The sequence below is a fragment of the Bidens hawaiensis genome, unplaced genomic scaffold (assembly GCF_021521415.1).
Source record: "Bidens hawaiensis isolate Kalapana, Puna unplaced genomic scaffold, B.hawaiensis_p1.1 tig00035581_1, whole genome shotgun sequence".
NCBI classification, from domain to species: Eukaryota; Viridiplantae; Streptophyta; class Magnoliopsida; order Asterales; family Asteraceae; genus Bidens; species Bidens hawaiensis.
Window position 1 is genome coordinate 71,091 of NW_027496199.1, and position 10,607 is coordinate 81,697.

Consider the following 10,607-nt stretch of genomic DNA (forward strand, 5'->3'; position numbering starts at 1 on the left):
TAGCAAAGTGTACTCGGGAGTACTGTTCTTTGCTTGAGTTGAACCTTGCCCGATGTTACTTAGTGATATTTCATTTCAATCATCAAGCATGTTCGGACCACTATTATTAATGAATACCTTGTCCGGTCTTCCAATCACTTGGCTTCATGGACTTGGTTAGCCAAAAGCTTACTAGGGAGTGAACCTTACTTGGCTATGAAGAACAGACTTGCTTGATAAAGTGAACCTTGCCTGGCAATGCACTAATTTGCAAACCTTGCTCGGATAACCACTAAAGAAGACTATTTGAAGATAACCTTGCCCGATAGACAAAATATCGTACCCGGCTAAGTAAAAGCTTGATCAGATGTCTAAGGTGTGCCCGGATCCATACTTAGTGAATTCTGAGGAGGTTGAGAAGATTCCAATCTTCCATGTACTTCATTTTGGTCAAATCTTTGACTCAACAATCTCCCTCTTAGGTCAATTGTTTAACTCAACACAGATTGCTCAAAACACATGTGACACTATTAAGTAACAATATTATCACTAATTAATTTACACATCAAGTACACAAGTTTGTAACAATAAATACAAGAAAAATACAAGAACAAATAACAACTTGTCCATTTATTAATATAACCTAAGTTCTAGTGTCTTCTCCGTTTCATTCTCTAATAATTGTACCTGTAACATATATATATATATATAAAATAAAGTCAACTAAATGAATAGTTGGTGAGTTCACACAAGTTTTGATATACGTACATAAAAATTATACAATTCCATGAACAAGTGTAAATGAGCAATTAAGGTCCTTTCCAACTAGGATTATGCACCAGCGTACTCAGATAAGCGCAAGTAAGGTCCTTTCCAGTTGGGATTGTGCACCAACGTACCGGGATAATGAGGCCCTTTTCCACTCATAACAATAAATGTCTTGAGCGCAAAGGAGGGGCGTATGATCATAATACATTGAAGTAATCCATGTGCAAGTAATTTTGAGCATGTAATAAGTAAACACACAAGTCCATGTAACGAATTGTAGTTTGTAAATAATAAATAAAAGAAATTGAATTGTTGATAAGATATATATGCTACCCCCAAAATTGTTAAAATGGTAAAAAGGGGGTGTAAGAAACTCACCTTGAAGTTGAAGACAAACTGGAAATAAAACCGAAAGTGCGTAAAACGAACTGATGCAATTGAACTTCATAACTAAAATTAAAAGTACAAAATCAAATATTAACTAACGAGTTATGTAAAGTAAATAAATCTATAGCTGGAAATTAGAAGTGTTGAATGTATATTTTATTATGTAGTTGGATAATATTTTTATCCGTTAACGAATTTTAACGAATTAATATCTTAATAATAAATTACGAGGTTAATATCGAGTTTGAATATTATAACTTTTATAGGATTTTGATGTTAACGGTATATTTTATTTTGAACAACGAATATTTTAACAAAGTTTAAAGTTTACGAACAAAAGTATATATATAAATAAAATATGTTTTACAAGTTAAAACAAGACTTGACGAGTTTGAAAATTTATAACGATTATGAACTATGGATCTTTAACGAAGTTTTATTTTGAAAATAATTTCGTTAGCGTATTATAAAGTTTAAGCAATAATAACTATTTATAATATTAATCGATTTCTAACGAAAACTTAACGGAAACGAAAATCGGGTTTTTAGGTGAAATGTGATGAATATAATTTATAAAAAATTTTACTCAACTTAAAATAATTTTATAGGATTTATGTAATATTTATAACTTTTATTTGGTTTAATATATAATAGAAAATGTTTAAAAAGAAAACTAAAAACTAAAAACGGTCTGACCCGTGTTTAAACCCGGGTCCTCCTATTCACACAGAAGTGAACTAACCAGTAGACCAGATTGCTTGTTTGTTGAAATATCATAAACATGAATATTTAAATTACTAATATTCAACTTCATCTTCTTCATACAAACCCTAGCTTTTAATTCGTTCATTTGGTTCCATGGTTGCTAAATATTTGTTAGGGGTTTTGTTAATCGGCTCAAAACGATAACAATTCATATAAAAATTATCTTGTATCGTTACGAATTGACAGAGAACCATGGGTTAGCCGAAACCGAAATAATAAGAACGAATTCGAGGTTATAAATAGTTGGTTTGTGAAATGTTATATTCGAAAAACTTTTAGGAGAAGATTATCATCCTATTTATATGTTTTATTGAATTGATTAGTGGTTAGTTTGAGTTATTAGTGTTTTAATTATAATACGATCGGTTTGGTGATTAGTTAGAGTTATTTAGGTCGTTAATGACAAAATAAATTATTTATTAATGTTTAATATTAGTGGAGATGATGTGTTGTAAAACACACTTGTTTTTCGTACCTTTTTATCATGTTTTAAGTGCTTAATTGTATAATGCATAATAATTATGGCTTGTTTTTATATGATCTTACAAAGTTTATTATTTGGTGTAGGTGACGAGTTTTAAAAGAGAAAAGGTTCGGGTTTTTGAAGATATTGGATGCCTTTATGATCAAGTTAACAAGACCAAAGCTCAAAGCCCGACCCAAGCCCGCTAGAGAAAGCCTTACATGTCTTAATATATAACATAACTTAAAAAAAATAAAACCCTAAGCTAGTTGGCTGCTCTCTTTTTCCGATCGGACATTAGAAGAAGAAAGAATCAAGTTGTTTGTGTCTTTGGTCGGCTAATTATAAGTTTCTCAATTGTTTTGTGTTGGGTTTAAGGATACACACAATATATTTGTGTGGTGGGAATTGATTCCCACATGAGGGATCACAAAAGCAACCAAGAAGAATAATTAAAAACCTAAGAACCCTTAGCAGCTCCGATCGCAATTCTGGACAGCAAGCAAAGAAAGAAAAAATTATTTTGTGAGCGTCTTGGCAGCTAGGTGAGGAAGGAAATCATCGAGGGTGACTTGGTACAGCAGCTAGGGACCTTAATCACTCATAATCTCAGCCATAATATTAAGTAATACATTCATAAACTTTATGTTCTTGTTCAAGATACTTAACTAGTTGAATTGATCTTTTATGTTGGATTGTTTTGCAAATAACTTAAAGATTGACTTGTGTTTGATTGTTCTTGATTCTTGAATGAGTTTACTTATGTTTATGTTGAGTTTTATGATGATTAACTTAAGTATTTGCTGCTGTCCAAAAATTATGTTAGCCTAAATTTGTTAGTTCTACCTAGGTTAGATGATTATTGTTAGGTTTTAGCAAGTAATATGGATTGTTGATCATCATGGCTTGAATTGTCAATGAAAAGTTTGGTTTAACATTGAATTAGGTTGTGTTTAGTGGCTGCGAATTTATTAATTATACTCATATACCTCTTTCTTTGATTGATTGAATCGGTTTTGATTGATTTTAGCTTGTTTGAACTCTTTACTTGGTGTTTAGGGTTTGTTTGCGGGGTGATAAACCGTAGGGTTTAAGTGAGTGTTTTAATTGAATATAATCAGCGGGTGAACACCTTCTTAGAGACCGAGAGGTGATAGGAAGTAAGGTCGTCTCATAGCTTTTACTTGTTAGGATTAAGATCGCGCGAGAGCGGGTTGGGTTCTTGTCGGGTTTGGGTTTTGAGCGATTAGTTGATCTAGTTTAAGTTGAACTAAATTGTTCCTCTATCCTTGGTTGCGTAGTATTCGTCTCTATTAGGGTAGTGTGTCGGTGAGACCGAGAGGAGAGTCGACATTAGAACACTTTAACAGTTCGTTTCCCGGTTTGTTCTTAAAATCAACTAAGTGTAAGTTAGAGTTTGTTGGTGAGACCGAGAGGTGATCTAGCTTCCTTGAGTGAACCTTAGTTGTGTCATCCTTAGGAACCGGTGTCGTGAGAGTCTTCAATCCATTACCTTATTATACCTTCAATATGATTCTTACCTAGGTAGACGTTTTTCTCCGATTGCAGTTAAGCTTCCAAGTTTCGTCAAGAGTTTCATTAAGTTTAGTTAATTAATTTAGTTAAAGTAAGTAGTTAATTATTAAAAATAATTTAAATATTATTAGGTTAGTCTTGGTTAGGGTTAAGTACCATAAACGTTTTCACGTGTCCTTGTGTTCGATACTCGGACTTCATTAGTGCTATACTATTAGTGATCGGTACACATGCCGGTTTTGTGTGGTTTCTTTAGAAGTCTTGTTTAATAAATTTAAAGCTTAGTTGTGAGAGCATCATTATACACACATCAGGAGACGACGTTTGGGTTAAATAACGGATTGAAATGATGTTTAAATCGCGATTGTTGGGTTTTCCAGCGCCGTTTCCGGCCGCCGGAAGTCTCGTCGGAAAAACGAGATGAGAGTTGGTGTTGCTGCTGCATGTTTTCATTATTATTATTGTTGTATTATATTTTGAAATGCATTTACACTTTCAGACACTAGACTTTCATTTTATATTTAAAACATAATAAAACTTTAATTACCATTTGAACCTTATACTTTTAGATATCATATAAGTGTAATAAAATGTTAGGGATTATTTACTTGAACAAAAAGACTAGTAATGAACGGATAATAACTTAAACCATCGGAAATGTTATATTTATGGTAAACAAGTGACAATAATACGTTGAAGCAATAAACATGTCGATTTAACGAATACAAATGTATAACAAAAAACGAAGAATGTCACATTAGATAAATATATATATATTAATATACTAGACGGGTGCCCGCGCGATGTAGCGGGAGTTTGAACCTGTTAATCACGTACAAATATAAGTGTTTATGGTTCGGTTTAAAACCTTGAAATCGTTTAAATCGGTCATTGGTTTGACTTCTTTTTTTCTTTTCCTTTTTTACTTTCGGTTTGTTGGCCGGTTTCAAAATTTTCAAAACGTAGTGAACGGTTGGTTCACGGTTTATATCGGCAACCAGCCATATGAAACCAGAAAAGACTGTAAATTAACCTAATTGCCATATGATTCCTTTTGTAATCTTTGTTGTTATTATTTCAAGTCCTAAATCTTCTATTAAATTTACCATTTATGTGGCTAAAATTATCATTTTTATATTTATGATCATCTCAAGTATCATATTATGTTGGTTTTTAGTTAAAATTGATGGTACATTTAAATTATTAATTATTTTAAACTAAATTTATTATTAACGTTTAAACTGTGAAACCAAACTGGAACCAGGCCGTTGTAACGATTCGGTTTCAACTTTCAATGGTTGAGTTTGGTTTTAGACGAAAAAAATCAGTATTAACGATTGGACTCACAAGTTTAACTTAAAAACCATCAAAACCTACACTGAACACCCCTACGTAACATATTAATTTATTTAAAATGAAAAAAAATTACAACAATATCATATCCAAATTAAAGAGAATAAAATGCTAGTTTTTATGGTGCAATTTGTTTATAAAAATATTAATGTATGAAAACGCTATAGTCGTTTAAAAATCATGGGTGGGAAGTTAGTTTACAAGTTAAATTAAAAACATAATATGGTTAAAGATGAGGGACCAAACTTGTAAGTTGAATGGATTGTGTTTAAAAGACATGTTTACCCTTACTAACACATGTATCTCATGCTTTAAGTGTTGTAAATTACATCAAAATGGGTGTCTTAATTTGCCCATGTCTCATGTATTATATATAGTATAGATAGATATGAACGAAAACCGAAAATTTTAAATGGGTCGGGTTTTCGGGTTTGAAAAGTAACGAATGTTACACTCGGGTTTTGTAGTAGGGTACGGTCATGGTTTGGGCTTGGTTAGCATAGGCTAGGCGAGGGCAATTGTTGCGAAAATGGTTAGGATCGCCACAATTGAAGCAAGTTCGGGGTTGTTGGGGAGGGTTTTGTGGGTATGGTGCATAACGGTTTTGGGGATTTTGGGGAGTGGTTCTTGGTTGGTTAGGTTGGGTTCGTTGTGCGGATCGACATGTGGTGTTGAGATGACCTAAACGGTTACAAAGAGTACAATGGCGACAAGGAAAGTGTGATGGGTGGTGACGTTGACAATTTTTGCATAATGGGAAAGTACCGGTATAGGGTTTTCGGGTTTGTGGAAGAGCTTGGCTTTGTTGTTGTGGTTGGGGTTGGGTAACGGCAAAGTTTCAGTGATTGGTTTTGGGTTTCTTTTTGTTGTTGTTGTTGTGGCGGGAAGAGTTTGAGTAGTTAATGGCTTGAGGTGGTGGGTCAACTTTGGCTTGAGGTGCGGGTTCGGTCTTGCTTTTCTCACTTGGTTTCTTGAGTGTTAGGGTACCCGCCTTCACATGGTTTTCCGATAGCGCACCGGCTAGAGTGATGGCGTCCTCAAGGTTTACGGGTTTGCTACTCATTACTAAGTCCCGGATTTGCATAGGTAGACCCTCAATGTATTTAACAAGTTCACGTTCAGCCGAGGTAACCAAACTGCGACGATGCGTTTGATTACCAAATGCATCAAACTGGTTAGTTTACTTTGTAAACATTACGCATACGAGTAGTTTATATGTAGTTAACTCGTCGTGACTAGTTTACTTTGTTTACATTCCTCATACGAGTATTTTATTAGTAATTAACTCGTTCGGATAAGTTTACATGATTTACATTACCCATACGAGTAGTTTATAGGTAGTTAACTCGTCGTGTCTCGTATACCTTATTTACAATCCAATACGAGTAGTTAGCTAGTAACTAACTCGTCTCGGCTAGTACTTAACTCGTCTTGATAAGTTTACCTTAATTATTCATATTCATTTGATGACAAAGATATATTCAAATCCGAAACAAACCCCACTAATTTCCCCATTTCATTTTCGTTTGTAAGTAACTCATTCGACATCAAACTTTGTTTTGCAATGTCTCCATTGTCATCCTCAACAACGTAGATATAAACGACTTCATTTGGTCTTCCTTTAGCACGTTTTAGAAAAAGCATCATGCCATAGTTGTCGTGTATATCCACCAGATATGAGTAATTACAGAACTTATAAGATAATCGTTTAGCATGACATATTTTAAAACGACCAGTAACAAAATTTATAAACTAACAATAAACGAACATCAATGATAGAGATACGCCTTGCCGCCCACAATCAAACGGAACATACTCAGTCGCTCCTTTTGTTTCTTCCCACTTTACGCCGTAACAAACTACAATATTATCAATTTCCTCCTCCATTGATGTGCGGGTTCAAAACAATAAGACATGACGTTTATATAAACCCAACAACTTCAAAACAACATTGTAACGACTAGTTTAGACTATAAAGTAATGAGACGACTAGATTGTTACGTTAAACTAGCCAAGACGAGTTAGTTACTAATTAACTACTCGTATTTGAATGTAAACAAGGTAAACGAGAAACGACGAGTTAACTACCTATAAACTACTCGTATGGGTAATGTAAATCAGGTGAACTTATCAGAACGAGTTAATTACTAATAAAATACTCGTATGGGGAATGTAAACTAATCAAGACGAGTTAACTACATATAAACTACTCATATGCGTAATGTTTACCAGGTAAACTAACCGGTTCGATACATTTGGTAATCAAACGCATCGTCGCGGTTAGTTTGATATACTACTCGTGACTTTTAAAGTTTTAGAATCTACTTGTCGCGACTAAATGATTTCTTATTTACTCGTGGGAGTTGGTTACGAGGCTTTAAACTTATTTAATCTTTACGAGTAAATGATTAGTGAAACTGGTCGTTACGATTAGTTTATAGACACGTGACAAGTTTTAATTGGTTACACAAACTACTCGTGGGTAATCATAAACTATTCATCACGACTAATTTATAATACCTATTTTGAGAATTTGTTGAAAATGACACCTAAAATCTGAAAAACGTATTCATAAACGCTTATTTAGGGAATTTTTTCTTTTAAATAATACATTAAAGAATAATATAAAACATTACATCTTTAAATACTATTAAAGCAATACAATGTGGACACATGACCTTATTCTAGGATGTCCACATGTGCAATCCAATCAACATGTTTCCATTCTCATGTGCTCTAATATTCTGCCACGTGTCATCTCACACACTATATTTAAACCTTAGAATTTTCCACCTTAATCATTTTAATCTCTCTCTCTCTCTGCTTACTAACTCCACCATCCACCATTTTCTATATTCCAATAATGTAGATCGAGATTAATCGTTTTCCGGTAAGGTTATATATTATACTTTAATGACCAACAATGTTATATGATTTTCCAGCAAGGTTATATCTTTTTCCGGCAACATCATATTTTCTTCCGGTTATTGTAGATCTAACCTTTTTTATTTTTATTTTCATTGTTAACTGATTTTTTTAAAATCAATTTAGGTTCTAAATCAAAAACGACGATGAAGCTAATATTTCTACGTATTTACGTTATTCCGGTAAGTTTTCCGTTTATGTGTTATACCTATAACAATGAGTGTTTTATATTTATTTGAAGTTTAATATTTTTCCTTTTTTTGTTATACATGTTTTTCTTCTAGGTTCTAAATATAAATCAGCTTCATCCATATTCAGTATCATTATTTCGTTTTTCCGGTAAGACACATTTAAATTATCCGGTTATAAACTATAATTCTAATATTCCATAATATCAATGTTATAACAAACTTATTTCAGGTAATTTACCCGATTGATTTACGAAAAATTTTATTTTAGTTTCTTAATAAAAAACGGAGATACCATGGTTATTATCATTATTTGTTATTTTCCGGTAAGACATTTAAATTTTTCGGTTATAAATTAAATATCAAATGTTCCATAACATAAACATTAATATTTTACTTTATAATTTCAAGTGAATGTCATGAGTCATACAACCTAATTTCAATTTAAATTCTACGAAAAATCCGAGATACCATGGTCATTCTCACAATTGCGTTTTTCCGGTAACACCTTTAAAAACATCCTGTTATTAATTATAATTTAAATAATCCATAATATCAATATTAATATTCGATTTTATTATTTCAGGTTATTATCCCACTCATATTATCTAATTTCACGAATTGAGGATGACTTTATAAGATGCATTTTTTATATTGATGCATATTTATTTTTTGAATAATCATGTATATTCATGTACATATTTAATTATCCCATTAATACAATTTATTTAGTTTGACTTTCCTTATTTGTTTAAATAACCGAATTAACATGAATATTGTAATTTAAATACTTTAATTATCCTAACACTTTAATTAACATCAATATTGAATATTGACTTTCCTTATAAATAATGGTCCATAATAATAATGATGATTTAACTACAATATATTATTTTATATATATTTAAATTTTAACTATATTTTAAAACATAACTTATATTACCGTATTTTTATAATTTACAACACTATTTGATTTCTATTTATATTCTAATTTAAAAAAATTATTATCGTTATAAAATTGATCACCATATATAAGTATATGCAATGGATAGTTATAAAATTGATCACGCACTCAAATTTGACCTTACATATTTAAGGTCAATGCTTTGAATATGGTAATTCTAAACAATTTTGGTATATGATTAACCATTAATTTATAATTAATGATCCATAATAATAATGATTTGACTAAAATATATTTTTTATATACATTTAAATTTTGACTATATTGTTACATTTAAACAACTTAATTTTATAATTAATGATCAATAATTTAAATAATAAGTTGACTAAAATTTTCAAAGATAAGTTATATTACCTTATTTTGATAATTTACAAAACTATCTAATTACTATTTATATTCTAATTTCAAAATTTTATTATCGTTTTGTAAGGGGCCGTTACCGGTACCTCACATTTGGACGTTGGATTTACTCATAAACACAGTTCTAAATATCAGAGTTAATTAAAACATTCGCGGAATATTAAAAACTTTCATAAACATTACAATCCAATCCATAACTTTGTCTTTAATGAACATATTGTCTTTCAAATCAAAACATTAATTAAAAACGTCTTAGGTCTTCAGATGCCAGACTCTTATTCTTCTGCCATGTGCATCCGCTCAAGCCAACTGTCTCATTCTTCTCACTTGCGTGCATACTAAAAGTCAGCTACGCTGAGTGAGTTCTAGTTAATCATACCACATACAACACATTCATAACTACATACTTTCGTACATACTTCATACTTTCATACTTGCATAACCATACCTTACGTTTTAAAGAGCATTACGCCCTATAACCTTTGCATATATTATTAGGGTATGCAACCCTTTAACCTTCGCATATATTATTAGGGTGTGTAACCCTTTAACCTTCGCATATATTATTAGGGTATGCAACCCTTTAACCTTCGCATATATTACTAGGTTATGCACCCCCTTTAACCTTCGCATATATTATTAGGGTATGCAACCCTTTAACCTTCGCATATATTAGTAGGGTATGCAACCCTTTAATCTTACCTTACCTTTCATTATCATATCCATACATTTAATACCATACATATCATAGCCGTACATACTTCCTTATTCACATACACATATCATATATACTACACTATACTTGCCTTAACAATACGTGCAATACCCGAAGGTCGTTCACGTACTGTCAAGCATACATACATAACTATCACAATCGTCATTAAGACATAAACTTACCATTTAAGGCAAGTGTATTAAC